Consider the following 13,477-nt stretch of genomic DNA (forward strand, 5'->3'; position numbering starts at 1 on the left):
GGAATCTGAAAAATGCTACAAGCTAGTGAATAAAACGAAAAAGAAGCAGACTCACAGACATAGAGAACAAACTACTGGTTACCAATGGCGAGAGGGAAGGGGAGAGAGGCAAGATGGGGGAGGAGATTAAGAGGTACAAACTATTGTGTATAAAATAAGCTACAGGGATACATTGTACAACACAGGGAATATAGCCAATATTTGATAATAACTATAAATGGAGTATAAGCCTTAAAAATTGTGAATCACTAAATTGTACACCTGTAAATTATATAATATTGTACATAACTATACTTCAATTTAAAAAAGATTACAATATAATTACCAGGCAAAAGTGAAAAAAAAAAAAGACTATTATCAAGGTAAATATGGCATAAACCTCAGCAAAAGGGAATGGAAAGATGGAAGAGGAGAAGAGATATCAAGTAAGCTTGACCTGTTGTGTTAAATGCATCCATTCTTTCAAGCTCTAAAAGTTTAAAAGAATCTGTGTGACTTTTGTGATGTCATGGATAAGGGGAAAAGTGCCTGAAAACTGGAGAAAAGCAAATGCCTGAATTTTCAAGGAGTGAAAAAGAGTAGAGTAGATTGTGAGCCAAATAATAACAGCTAACATTTATTATTTCTTCTATGCCTGGAATTGTTCCAACAATTTTACAATGTAGAATTATTATTCTCTGCACGTTATAGATGAAATACTGAACTCATGGGGTTTCTAAAAGGATTAAATAAGTGGTTAAATAAGTAAAGTATTTAGAATAATTCCTGGCACATAGTAAAACCCTCCATAAATGTAGGCTATTATCGTTATGGAGAAATCAAAGTTCTCCTCTTTATGCCTGCAGTGTGTCATCTTTATTTAATCTATATTTATTTAATTTATAACTGTCATCTGCTTTTCTAATCTTTTAATTAGCAATATTTTACAGCAATACTGTGTATCAAAGGAGAGTGCAGTGTTGGTAGATTCATTTTGCAGGTCAAGAAACAGAGGCAAGCAAATTAAGCAATCGATGTGAGATTCTTTGGTTTGGTTAGTAGTGGAAGCAAGGTTTACTCCACTAACAATAGGACACAAGGGTGCTTAAAGCTCCTCTCTATGACTCACCAGTGTCAACTACACCTGAATCCAGCCTCTTCAGCAGTCTGGGGCCTGGGAGCTGAATTTCTCAGCCAAGCTTAAATTGCTGATTTGTTATTTACTGAACTATGCTCTTTTTCTTCCCTTTGTGTTTCTGGCCGTTGTCTGCAAGTAGTCATAAAAGTTTCATATAATGACAGGTAAGGGACTAGGAAAAGATGCAGGCATATGAAATCTGACACTCAAAAGATGTATTTGTCTTGCAACATGCTTCAAACAAAGTATTTTCCTGGGCATTGAAACAATAATAGTGGAAGAAATCCAGCCCCTGCCAATAATGCTAAATTATTTGGCACAAGAGTCATTTTGCCCACCTCATAAAAATAGGTGTGAGTCTGGTGATTAGACACACTTTAATAATTCGAGAATGAAAAATTTTGCAAATTCTGAGGTGTGAGGGCAGTGGTTTTATTTATTGATTTGGACTGGAATTTAGATCTCTTTCATTGTGGGTCTCATTAGCACACAATTCCCACTAGATGGCTGCAACAAATCTCTGGAGATTTATTCTATTAGGAGGAGGGGACCATGCCAGATTCAAGGACTCCTAGCTTTTGCAGGTTTCTCTGTGATGCTTATCAAGTAGAGTTGGCATTTAGTCATTTTTATAAAATTACTGAATATTTTTCTTTTTCCTATTGGTTAAGGTATTAATTATGAATTCAATTCCTTTCTCTTCCCCTAATTTTAAATCACTCTCATTGTCACCTCAAATGTATTTGTTTACTAATGCAATCGAGCATCATCTGACAAAGCAACCCATACAACTGATCCCCCGATATGTGGTTACTGTACGTGTGTAACCATGATCTGTACAACGCAAAATCAAAAGAGGAAAATTTAAATTTCCCCCTGATGTGAATTTATATAATCGAAACCAAGAAAGTAGGTCCTTTATCAGGGAAGAGACTGTTGGGTGGTCCCACTCGTGGCTCTCTTCACCTCCTGCCCCTCAGACTGGAGGAGTCAAAGAGCTGGCGGTAATCTGGGAGTGATGGTAAAAGTGACCTACCTACTCCTTCAACCAATCAAATATAGGCACAAAGTCCCATTGAATGTTATCTATTATTATACCACAGTTAAGTAATATAGTATTCCAACCCACCTAAGGCCCTTGGGGTGGCCAAGGTTTATGACTGACTTTCTTCACCTATTTGTGTTGTCTCTGATTTCTACTTTTAGACACAGGGCCTTACTAGACTCTCAGGTTCTCCTGATGACCTCAGTTATCAGAAAGTGTTCCCCTGGGGCCCTCTCCCTGTGCCTTCTCTTGTCTCCCTCAAAAGTATCACCCCCAAACGACAGACCTCATCTTATGTTCTGCTACTGCTGATGGTTGTAGGCACTCTATGTACCGTCAAGTCCCTCTAACGCCCTAGGGGAGAAAGTGAGCTTCAAATTCTTTGAGTGAATACAAAGAAGGAAGAGATATCAAATTGAACTGGTCTAAGACTGAAAACACCTAGCAAACATTCAAAAAAAAACCCCAAAAAACTCACATCCCAGAGGTTAATTCCCTTTAGGATATCTCCTGCACGCAGCATGATGCATTAGTGTCTGTCTCCTTCCCTTCAGTTACATTACAAATAGCTCCTTTCTATTCCCTCTCCAAGCACTGGAAAGAACCAGGCGCCATGATGGCATAAATAGGGGGATGGATAAAGAGAAAAGATAATTCCTCCTACAATATTATATCACTTTAGGAATCCCTACCTTAATGTGCATCATTGACTACAAAACAATTTGCTTTATTGCAACATTAAATGTATGTTATGTCCTATTTCTACATATACAAACACATATGGGACAGAATAGAAGTTTCTGTGTGGGAGTACGTGCAGATTTCCTTCTTCCCCTAGTCTACCAAAAATATCCTGTAACTTCCAGGCTATTCCTCATCCCCTTCAGTCTTGTGAAGAGGATGAGTTCTTTCTCACTGTCAGAGATGCTAAGTTTATTTACACAATGAAGGGCTTAGAGAGAAGTGAGGGGGTAAGAGAAAGTAAGAACACTTTTTTTTTTTTTGCAAAGTTCAAAGGAAAAGGTGGCAGAGCAGATGTACAGAGCAAGGGCAATGGATAGAGAACTATATATTTGTATTCCTTTCAGCTTTCCTTGTAAGAGGCAAGTAAGGAATGGAATTCCTTATAAAGTATTTTTGGCTATTAACTGTGCTTTTTCATTCATATGTTTAAAAACAGCTTTATTGAAATGTAATTCAAATATCATGCATTTCACCATTTTAAAATGCACAATTCAGTGCTGTTTAGTATATTCACAGAGTTCTGCAACATCACCATTATTTAATTTCAGAATATTTTCATCACCCAAAAAGAAACCCTGTACCCACTAACAGTAACTCCCTATTATCCCCACGCCCAGCCCTTGCAACTATAATATACTTTCTGTTTCTATGGATATTCTGGACATTTTACATAATGGAATCATACAACATGTGCCTTTTGTTACTGGCTTCTTTCCTTAGCATAATAATTTCAAGGTTCATCCATGTGGTAGCATGGATCAGTACTTCATTCCTTTTTAGGACTGAATACTATTTCATTGTGTGGATATAACACATTTTGTTTATCCATCCATCCATTGATGGGCATTTGTTTCCACTTTTTGGCTGTTATGAATACTGCTGCTATGAACATTTGTGTACAGGACATATCTTTTCAATTCTCTTGGGTATATAGCCAGGAGCAGAAATGCTGGGTCATATGTTAACCTTATATTTTGAGAAACTGCCAAACTGTTGCACTATTTTACATTCTTAACAGCAATATGTGGGGATTCCAATTTTACCTTTTTACTGTCCATCGTTTAGACTATAGACATCCTAATTGGTTCATAGTAGTATCTTATTGTGATTTTGATGTGCATTTCCCTTATGTCTAATGATGTTGAGCATCATTTTATGTGTTTGTTGGCCATTTGCATATTTTCTTAGGAGAAATGTCTATGTATATCCTTTGCCCGTCTTTTAATTGGATTATTTGTCTTTATATAATCTGGATACAAGTCCCTTATCAGATATATGATTTACAAGTATTTTCTCCCATTCTGTGGATCGTGGAAAGCTTTCAGCCTTTCACCATTAAGTATGATGTTAGCTGTGGGTTTTTCATAGATGACTTTCATCAGGTTGAGGAAGTTCCCTTCTACTGTGTGTGTGTGTGTGTGTGTGTGTGTGTGCGTGTTTGTGTGTGTTTATCATGAAAAGGTGGTGGAATTTGTCAAAATTTTTTTCTGCATCTGTTGAAATGATCATGTGGTTTTTGTCCTTTATTTTATAATATGGTATATTATATTAATTGATTTTTGTATGTTGAACCAGCTTGCATTCCTGGGATAAATATCACTTGGTCATGTTGTACTATCTTTTTATATGGATTTAGTTTGCTAGTGTTTTACATATATATATGTAAAATCCTCATATATATATGTATATATATGTATATACATATTCATAAGAGATATTGGTCTGTAGTTTTCTTGTGATATTCATGTAATTTATCTATCAGGACAATACTGACCTCACAGAATAAGTTAAGAAGTGTGCCCCCTCTTCTATTTGTAGGAAGTGTGTGAAGGATCGGTATTAATTCTTCTTTAAACATTTGGTAGAACTGACCAATGAAGCCATCTGGGCCTGGGATTTTCCTGGTGGGAAGTTTTAAAATTACTAATTCAGTCTCTTCACTTTCCATAGATCTCCTCAGATTTTCTATTTATTCTTGAGTCAATCTCAATAATTTATCCTTCTAAGAAATCATCCATTTCATTTAGGTTATCTAAATTGTTGACATGTCTTTTATATGCCATGCATAGTTTCAGGCTCTAGGAAGCAAACAAGATGCTACCTTGCCCTTATGCAGCAACTATTCTCTCATAAGAGAGGGAGACAAGAAGTAAAAAGTAAGTTCTATAATATAAAATATGAGGTCAGGAAGACATTTGATTATAGAGTACAGTTTAATAGATGACAGCTTACCAACCCATTGGACATTATATTCCAATCATAAGTTAATAAGTTAATAAATGAACATAACATGTTGGTTAGATACCTACAAGGTTAAACAGATTCTCATAATGAATTTCCTTTCATACATCAAACCTATATAATGAATAAATTTGCATATGTATTTTATTTTTAAAATTAAAGTGGTCCACAGAGATATTAATTGGTCAATACGGTAATTCATTGAAGTGAGGGGCAAATCAAGTCAAAACAGCTGTTTTCTTAAATGGCTAGTTGATTTGGTGGCACTGAATCCCATCATACAGTTTATGTGAAGTAGTTTATCAGTGGTCCCCCTTCAATTTAGTCAAAATGGTGCCCTACATAGATATAGCCTTGCTGAATGGGAGGCCATCTACTTGATAGACTGTATGTACTCTGCACTTGTGTCATAAAAATCATGATTCAGAGCTCACCTCAGGACCTTGGACAGCACCTGGGTAAGCTCTCTCATGTTAGCACATGCAAAAACATTAATTTTAATTACTAAATTATGCTAAATTCTTTATGAACACAATATCATTATCCATAATGAGACTGTAAGGTAGATAATATTATTTTCCTCTTTTTACAGATGAAGAAACTGAGGCTCTGAGATACAAAGTCTTATAGCTAGTAGGTGGCTGAGATGGAATTTGAACACAGGAAATTTGATTCCAAGCCAACATGTTTTACCACTGTATTATCCTCCCTTACAAGTAACAGATTATACATGTAAAAAGTCTTGCTTTGTCAGTTATTTGTGGCTAACCTCACCTCCTTCAAGTTACACTCATTAACAAAGAATAATGGAGAGAACAAGTCAAAATGGCTATCTTCTGTCTAAACCACTTCTTAAACATCTACACATCCTTATCCTTGTTCACATCCTCAGAGGCAGCATTTGCATAGACTTCATGAGAAGACACATTATGCTAGAACTTGTGATGAACTAGGATAACCCTGAAAGTAATAGGCAAAGTCAAACATTAGCAATTCCTAGACCTGCAGATAATCTATGTGAATTTAATGGTACCCTAACCCTCTTCAACTATCCCAGCATGAAATCATCAGTTTTTTTTCCATTAAAACATTTAACAAAAAGATTCAAAATACTGTACTTAATTATCTACAACATACATAAAATGGAATAAAAGTCACTCAAGCTATGTGTTTCTAAATATGTATATAGTAGAGTGGTTCACTGCTAGTATTTTGGTCCCTTTGAGTTTCTTAGAAAACAAAGATGGGGTGACTAGAGTATTTCTAGAACAACTATGAACAGTCTTGCTGAATGAAGGCCTGCTCATTTATTGTTGCTCTTTACTTTTAACAAACTCAAAGTCTTTTATAACAACAGAGAGGAGATTCTTTCCTAAAAATATTGAAAAACAACCCTCAGTACACATCCACCTTCAGATACTACTGGTAAGCAAATGAATCCAACTTCAAACATAAGGACTAAAACAAATTGAACAATCTGATGTCAAGCCACTTCTTGGGATTCTTATGTTGAGAGGCTCACTTCTACTTTAAAGCAAATCAAACCCTGTGACTTGGTCAAGTGTATTGTGCTTCCATTGCCTGTGTAATTCACAATTACCATAATAGGGGCACTCGTTTCTGCATTATGACAAACACATCTGATGAATTTGTGGGGGAATGTTCACAAGCACCATCAGTCATTGTCTGGAGATTTATGATCCACATATAAGATCAACAGTCTGGTGCTCACTGATTATTTTACTGCTGAGCGGCACCACCTGTCTCCACCCAGGAATCTTAAAGATTTCTTGGATAATGTTGCAGGATCATCTTTTAAGAGGCATTATCAATGGCCCTCCAACCCCCCTTTTCTTAAATTTAAAAAAATATTTATTTATTTATTTATTTATTTTTTGGTGCGTTGGGTCCTCTTTGCTACACGTGGGCTTTCTTTAGCTGCATCGAGTGGGGGCTACTCCTCGCTGTGCTGCGCAGGCTTGTTGCAGAGCACGGGCTCTAGGCGCGCGGGCTTCAGTAGCTGTGGCACACGGGCTCCAGAGCACAGGCTCAGTAGTTGTGGAACACGGGCTTAGCCACTCTGCAGCATGTAGGATCTTTCTGGACCAGGGCTTGAACCCGTGTCCCCTGCATTAGCAGGCGGATTCTTAACCACTGTGCCACCAGGGAAGCCCCTTTTGACTAAAGCAAAATTGATAGGAGAGCTATCCAGTGAGTCTCAGAAATTAAAGGACTTATTACAAATAAATATCCTATCCATGAAAATAAGCTTTTACTAACAGGTTTAGCAAAGGGAAAAAAATATATATATATGCTCCACAATATCTACTCAATCCCTGGTCGGAGAACTAGATGCCACATGCATGCCGCAACTAAGAAGTCTGCGTGCTGCAACTAAAAGATCCTGCATGCCACAACTAAGACCCAGCGCAGCCAAAACAAACAAACAAACCAATTAATTAATTAATTTAAAATGGCACAAAAACAGAAACATAGATCAACGGAACAAGATAGGAAGCCCAGAGATAAACCCACGCACCTATGGTCAACTAATCTATGACAAAGGAGGCAAGGATATACAATGGAGAAAAGACAGTCTCTTCAATAAGTGGTGCTGGGAAAACTGGACAGCTACATGTAAAAGAATGAAATTAGAACACTCCCTAACACCATACACAAAAATAAACTCAAAATGGTTTAAAGGCTTAAATGTAAGACTAGACACTATAAAACTCTTAGAGGGAAACATAGGAAGAACACGCTATGACATAAATCACAGCAAGATCTTTTTTGATCCACCTCCTACAGTAATGGAAATAAAAACAAAAATAAACAAATGGGACCTAATGAAACTTCAAAGCTTTTGCACAGCAAAGGAAACCATAAATAAGACGAAAAGACAACCCTCAGAATGGGAGAAAATATTTGCAAATGAATCAATGGACAATCAACAGATTAATCTCCAAAATATATAAACAGCTCATGCAGCTCAATATTAAAGAAACAAACAACCCAATCCAAAAATGGGCAGAAGACCTAAATAGACATTTCTCCAAAGAAGACATGCAGGTGGCCAAGAAGCACATGAAAAGCTGCTCAACATCACTAATTATTAGAGAAGTGCAAATCAAAACTACAATGAGGGGCTTCCCTGGTGGCGCAGTGGTTGAGAATCTGCCTGCCAATGCAGGGGACACGGGATCGAGCCCTGGTCTGGGAAGATCCCACATGCCGCGGAGCAACTAGGCCCGTGAGCCACAACTACTGAGCCTGCGCGTCTGGCGCCTGTGCTCCGCAACAAGAGAGGCCGTGACAGTGAGAGGCCCGCGCATCGCGATGAAGAGTGGCCCCCGCTTGCCGCAAGTAGAGAAAGCCCTCGCACAGAAACGAAGACCCAACACAGCCGAAAATAAATAAATAAATAATTAATAATTAATAAATAAATTTTTTTAAAAAAGCCTTTGCTCCTGACTCTGCCTATGTGCAATAGCTTCCAACACCATGCTGTATAGCACTGTTTAAAAAAAAAAAAACTACAATGAGGTATCACCTCACACCAGTTAGAATGGGCATCATCAGAAAATCTACAAAAAACAAATGCTGGGGAGGGTGTGGAGAAAAGGGAACCCTCTTGCACTGTTGGTGGGAATGTAAATTGATACAGCCACTATGGAGAGCAGTATGGAGTTTCCTTAAAAAACTAAAAATAGAGCTACCATATGATCCAGCAATCCCACTACTGGGCATATACCCAGAGAAAACCATAATTCAAAAAGACACATGCACCCCAATGTTCATTGCAGCACTGTTTACAATAGCCAGGTCATGGAAGCAACCTAAATGCCAATCGACAGACGAATGTATAAAGAAGTTGTGGTACATATATACAACGGAATATTACTCAGCCATAAAAAGGAACAAAATTGGGTCATTTGTAGAGACATGGATGGATCTAGAGACTGCCATACAGAGTGAAGTAAGTCAGAAAGAGAAAAACAAATATCGTATATTAACACGTATATGTGGAGCCTAGGAAAATGGTACAGGTGAACCGGTTTGCAGGGCAGAAATTGAGATACAGATGTAGAGAACAAACGTATGGACACCAAGTGGGGAAAGCGGCGGGGGGGTGGGGGGGTGGTGTGATGAATTGGGCGATTGGGATTGACATGTATACACCGATGTGTATAAAATTGATGACTAATAAGGACCTGCTGTATAAAATTCAAAAATTAAAAAAAAAAAACACCTAAAAAAATAAAGATCAGCCTACACTTTCATTATGTATTTCCCAACCCCCTCTGCAATTAGGTTAGGGCCATATGATTAAATTGACCAGTGGGCTCTGTATGTGTCCCTTCCAGGCAGAGGCATGTAGGAGCTGGTATGCCTTCTCCATCACTCTCTTCCCCAGTGGGAGCAACCTTGAAGAACATGCACAGGTGTCATAGAAGATGGAGATCTCCGTGGCCAGCACTGGGCTGTGATGAGAGTGACAAATAAACTTTTATTGTGTTAAACCCCTGAGATTTCAAGGCTGTCTGTTGCAATTAATTACTCTGAATAATACAGCCACAAATAGATGGCATTGAGAATTCTCACCACTGAGAACAAATCGTATTTTCACTGCCAAATTGGGCATAAATCAAGAAAGAAGTTTTTCTCTTATCAAAGGAGTTAAAGAGTTCTTGCAACTATTCTAGTTCTATGGTATTGCCTTTAAAAATTATGCTGATCACAAGGTTCTTTGGGTACTTTTTTCTAAAGATCAACCTACACCTTAATTACATTGAGAGATATGTAAAATAAAGATTCTGCCCAGTTATTCCAGTCATATTAGTAGGCTTGAAGAACAACATCTAATTCCAATATCCTGGGCTACATGTCCCAGGGGCTCCCAAACTACGCTACGCCATCTCCCCTGCAAGAGCTTTAATGTCAAATACTTCCTTGATCCATCTTTTTGGGCTGGGACCATCATATTAACTGTCTGCTTTCAAATGCAGTATGGATGGGGTGGCCAAAAAAGAAGGGCAGAGACACCCAAACTTTTAACGAGCTGTCATCCTGAGCTATCTGCCCATAAAGAATGACTTTTATGGAGAAATCTCATTGTTATTCCAGAAGGCATCTGTCACATTACCTTAGCCACAATGAGTGAAGCACAATGAAGCAATTTTTTGGAAGAAGACCTTGGCCATAAGCTACATTTGGTAACCCAAATGTAGCTTATGTAAGGGTTGTAAAAGACTGTCGTGTAAGTAAGAATACTGCCAGTAACTCATCAAAGGAAATCATACTCCATGAAATACGACTAAGACGTCTTGGTCAGAAATATATGTCAACTTCCTAAACCTACTCCAGATGGAGAAATCTCTATTTTAAAAGATGTCTCAAAATGTTTTCCCATGATTTGCTGAATTTTTGTGTGTCTTCTTCCATGATGACAGCCTTACTGCGGCGTTAGAGTAGACAAAAGGGGATTCCTGACTCTATGTGCATGGAGGACACAACTAGGCTGTAGGGGGAGGGAACACATGTGACTAAGTATTTCCCCCTCCATAGATTTCCGTCTTTGTGGAAAGACATCCATCGCAAAGCACACCTGGACTCTCTGACCCCTTCTTCATCCCCAGGAAAGGAGGAATTTCTTATCTGCTTATCTGACTTTAGGAGCAGGGACTGTGGCTCTGCAGCTTAGTCCCTCCTTCCCCTCTTTCCTCTTGGGGTTTGTCTGGCTGCAGAGAAAATGTGCCACAAGGTAAGTTAGTGGCAAAGGCTCTGCCCCTGCAAGGAGAGGTCACCATTTTCTTGGGCTACCTGCGATGGATGGATAAGTTGGTCAAATTCTGGGGTTCAGCATTAGGAAATTCTCTCTGGTTTCAGACCTAAGTTACATCCTCCAGCTCAACATTAATCAGCAATAAACCCAATACTTTTATCTTCATTTGCTTGACTCCTTTATCTCACGGTTCAGGACTTGGCACGGGGGGAGTTGTATGTCAACCCAAGACAAAAATTCACCATCTGAACTAAGGGGATTTGTCTAGAAGACAGTTTCAAAGTCCCAAATGGGCCATAAAGTATTCAGATTCTCTGTATTAGTCAACTGAAACCAACTCAAGCTAGAAAGGGGGGTGGGGAGGGAATGGAGTTTTTACATGAAGATACAGCGATATTTCATTGAACTCAGGACAGAAAAGCTATTGGACCTTAAAAGGGAACAGGAAACAGGAAATGTGAGTCCAGCTGGATTCACTCCACCTCTTATCTTGACATCCCTCAACTTGCTCGCCTTTCTCTTTCTCTGCTTCTCCAGACCACATGGGGTTTTATATGTGTGTGCATGTCAGGGAGGTGTCCACACTGATCTAATCAATTGCAGTCATGAGGAAAAGAATCATATAGATCAATATGTCTACTGTATCAATAAATCAATAATGTAGTTATCAGCTAAGAGTTAGAAATGGGAAACAGCTGTATGAGGTTTGGGGACTAAGAATATAGTGTAAAATAGTCAGATGGGAGAGAGGGACTGGAAATTAAGTATAACAGCATTGGTAGTTTGTGCTGAGGGTACCTGTGAGATTTGGGGTCCAGTACTTAGAGACCAGTCATCCCAGCTGCAATTGTGTCCCCAGTCATGAACAGCTGCTGATGTGCAGACACAGCCTAGGCAGAGTGTGGAGTTTAACCTGCACTGTTTTGTCAGGTGAGTCAATCAGAGGAAAAGAAGATGTTGATGGTATTTTCTCTGATATAGGTAATGCTACCACTGTTCCCTTTTGGCTACCACTTAAATACATGCTTGTAGGAGCCCCCTGACTTGCTCTTCTAATTTGGGTCAATTGCTTTTCTGGCCTGCTACAGAATTCTTCTCCTGGGATTTCTTTTTATTGTGCACCCGAATTAGTGCCACCATTTCTTGCATCCTACAACTCCTTTTGAATTACTTTTTATCTTATTTTGTCAGAAGAAAGTTCTTTAGAAGGAATATTTTATATGTAAATTTTCTGAGGCTTTGTAGATCTAAAATTGTCTTTATGTTACCATAACTGTTAATTGATCATTTGACTGGGTTGTAGAATTCTAGATTGAAAATTATTTTTCTCAGAATTTTGAAGGCATTGCTTCATGCCAGTTTGATTTTTATTCCTTTATATAATGACTTCTTTTTCTTCCATGCAAGTATTTAAGATCTTTTATCTATCCTTGAAGTTCTGAAGTTTCACAATGATATGTTTATTTATGGGTCTTTATTTCATTCATCCTTCTCAGAATTTGGTGAGTAAATTCAGTCTTAATTTAAAATAATTTAGTTCAGATTAATACTAACTTAATTTCAATATTATATAAAACCTTTTTCCCAATATATACATATACCCCTTTTTTCCTCCCTTGGTCTATTATTATCATACAAATTACATCTTTACATGCGTGAGCCCATAAACATAGTATTATAATCATAGTTTTCTGCAGTTATCTTTTAAAACAGAAGAGAAGAATTAGGAAAAAGATAATTTCAATCCAAAGACTCATGTCCTTTTAGCTCTGAGAAATTTTCTTCTATTATTTCTTTGATAATATCTCTTTTTTCCTTTCATGAACCTCATACTTGTGAGATTTGCCATCTCTTTGTATATTTACTCTTTTATCCCAACTCTTTTATTATTTCATCAATAATGTCTTTACTTTCCAAGAGGGCCTTCATGTACTCTGATTGCTCCTTTTCTATAGTACTTTGTTCTAATTTATGGATCTATTATATTTTATTAATTTAAATAGTAACACTTGCTCCTGGGACAAAACTCAATATGTTAAAAAACGCATGGTGACAAGCTCTCTCTCACCAGTTCCCAGCCCTAGAGACAACCTTGTTATTAATTTTTTATGAATCCTTGAGAGGTATTTCGTGACTTTAAAAAATACACATTTTCTTTAAAATACATTTTGAATCTCTTTGAAAATATAACTTCAGTTTTACTTTTCTTTTTTCTCTTTCCTAAATTATCTTGTATTTCCTGGGGATCAGATATTCTCTTTATCTTGGACTTTTGATTTCATGATTCTGGATTTCTTCATATGATTCATTGTCCATCCACATGTAAACATGGACTAGATTATTCTTTTTTAGGTAGCAGATATGGATTTTCTCCTGTTGCAAATGTTAGCATATTTTTTTGCTCATTTTCACCCCTGAGTAGAAAAGCTGCCTAGGAGCTATGTTTATGTGTGTTAATTGTGGTAGAGAGGGAGTAGAAGTCATCAATACAACTAGAATAAGTGGTTGAGAGTTGGTCTGTATGCTGATCAGGTGAATGAACAGAGAG

The sequence above is a fragment of the Balaenoptera ricei genome, chromosome 9 (genome assembly GCF_028023285.1).
Source record: "Balaenoptera ricei isolate mBalRic1 chromosome 9, mBalRic1.hap2, whole genome shotgun sequence".
Lineage (NCBI taxonomy): Eukaryota > Metazoa > Chordata > Mammalia > Artiodactyla > Balaenopteridae > Balaenoptera > Balaenoptera ricei.